Source organism: Triticum urartu, chromosome 1, assembly GCF_003073215.2.
Source record: "Triticum urartu cultivar G1812 chromosome 1, Tu2.1, whole genome shotgun sequence".
Classification (NCBI taxonomy): domain Eukaryota; kingdom Viridiplantae; phylum Streptophyta; class Magnoliopsida; order Poales; family Poaceae; genus Triticum; species Triticum urartu.
In genome coordinates, this window is record NC_053022.1 from 6,140,431 (window position 1) to 6,143,125 (window position 2,695).

Sequence of the window (2,695 nt, forward strand, 5' to 3'; positions counted from 1 at the left end):
CCCAGACAGCGAAGGGCCAGAGGAGTGGAATGGTCTTCAGGGCTGATGCGGGCTTGCGTGACATGTTGGAGTAGAACTGACACCCCTCACACTTGTCGACTATCTCCTTTGCCATCTCATTTGCTCTTGGCCAGTAAAATCCCGCTCGGTATGCTTTGGCCACAATGGTCCGAGAGGACGCATGGTGACCACAGGTCCCCGAGTGGATCTCATCAAGGATCATCTGGCCTTCTTCCGGTGTTATGCACTTCTGACCGATTCCAGTCGCGCTTTCTCTGTACAACTGTCCTTTTATGACTGTGAAGGCCTTGGATCGACGGAAGATCTGTCGAGCCTCTTCTTCGTCCTCCGGGAGTTCTTTTCTTAGGATATACGCGATGTACGGTACCGTCCAGTCGGGAGTGATCGCCAAGACTTCCATGATTAGGTCGACCACGGCAGGAACTTCGACTCCAGTCGGATCTGTGGCACTTTTCGGCTGCGGGGTTTCTTCTGTGAAGGGATCTTCTTGGACTGACGGCGAGTGGATGTGTTCCAGGAACACGTTGCTGGGAATGGCTTCCCTCTTGGAGCCTATCTTTGCCAGATCATCAGCTGCCTGATTTTTCAGTCGGGGAATGTGATGAAGCTCCAACCCCTCAAATTTCTTTTCTAGCTTTCTTACTGCGTTGCAGTAACCGGTCATAGCCGGACTTCTGACGTCCCACTCCTTCATCACTTGATTAACCACTAAATCCGAATCGCCATAGACCATGAGGCGACGGACGCCGAGTGAAATGGCCATGCGCAACCCATACAAAAGTGCTTCATACTCTGCTTCATTATTGGAGGAAACAAAGTGAATCTGGACAACATATCTGAGCTTATCTCCTCGGGGGAGACTAAGACTACTCCCGCGCCGGAACCATTAAGCATCTTAGATCCATCGAAGAACATGGTCCAGTGCTCCGAGTGAACTTGAGTCGGAAGTTGCTGTTCAATCCACTCGGCGATGAAATCTGCGATTGCTTGGGACTTGATAGCCTTCTTTGCCTCGAACTTGATATCTAAGGGAAGGAGTTCAATCGCCCACTTGGCCACTCGACCAGTTGCATCTCTGTTGTGCAGAATCTCTGACAGTGGGGCGTCGCTGACGACTGTAATGGAGTGGTCAGAGAAGTAATGTGCAACCTTCTTTGTGGTCATGTAAATCCCATATACAAGCTTCTGGTAATGGGGGTATCTTTGTTTTGAAGGGGTCAAAACTTCAGACACGTACTAGACTGGGCGCTGAACTCTGAAGGCCTTTCCTTCCTCTTCCCGCTCGACCGTAAGTACTGTGCTGACAACTTGTCCTGTGGCTGCAATGTAAAGCAGCAAAGGTTCTTTGCTGATTGGGGCAGCAAGCACCGGCTGGGTGGAGAGCAGAGCTTTGAGATCTGCAAACGCTGCATCAGCTTCTGGAGTCCACTCGAATTTGTCAGACTTCTTCATCAGTCGGTAAAGAGGCAACGCCTTTTCACCGAGACGAGAAATGAATCGACTTAAAGCGGCCAAGCAGCCTGTAAGCTTTTGGACATCGTGCACGCGTACAGGACGCTTCATCCGGAGTATGGTGCCAATTTTCTCAGGATTGGCGTCGATCCCTCGTTCGGAAACGAGAAAACCGAGTAACTTTCCACCTTGAACTCCGAATGTGCACTTTGATGGATTGAGCTTGATATCATACCTCCTGAGATTGGCAAAGGTTTCAGCAAGGTCAGCCCGCAGGTCGGAACCTTTTCGGGACTTGACCACGATATCGTCCATGTATGCCTCCACATTCCGACTGATTTGAGTGAGTAAACACTTCTGAATCATTCTCATGAACGTGGCTCCGGCGTTCTTGAGGCCGAACGGCATGGTGACGTAACAGAAGCACCCGAATGGAGTGATGAAAGCTGTTTTGATCTCGTCGGGCCCATACAGACGGATCTGATGGTACCCGGAATAGGCGTCTAGGAAAGACAATCTCTCGCACCCCGCAGTCGAGTCGACTATTTGTTCGATGCGAGGGAGGGGAAAATGATCTTTCGGGCAGGCCCTATTGATATGCTTGAAGTCAATGCACATGCGGAGCGACTTGTCCTTTTTGGGGACCATGACGACATTGGCGAGCCACTCGGAGTGGTAAATCTCTCGGATGAACTTTGCTGCTAAGAGCCGAGCCACTTCCTCGCCAATGGCTTGCTTCTTCTGGACGGCGGACCGTCGAAGATGTTCCTTCACAGGCTTGAATTTTGGGTCGACTCGTAGACGGTGCTCAGCCAGCTCTCTGGGAACTCCAGGCATGTCAGAGGGTTTCCATGCGAAGATATCCCAGTTCTCACGGAGGAGCTGGATGAGCGCTTCTTCCTATTTGGAGTCGAGCGTCGTCGAGATGTGAGTCGGAGCAGCGTCGGGGTCGGTCGGGTGAATGTGGACTGTCTTTGTTTCGCCAGCCGACTGAAAAGCTGATTCTGAGGCGGGCTTCTTGGCTCGCAGCAATTCACTCGGATCGGCAGTCTTTTGGTACTCTTTCAGCTCGACTACTGCCATCTGAGCGTCAGCGATCTTTGAGCCTTTCTGAAAGCATTCTTCTACTTTCTTTCGGCTGCCAGTAGCAGTGATCACACCTTTGGGGCCAGGCATCTTCAGTTTTAGATACACATAACATGGTCGAGCCATGAAGCATGCG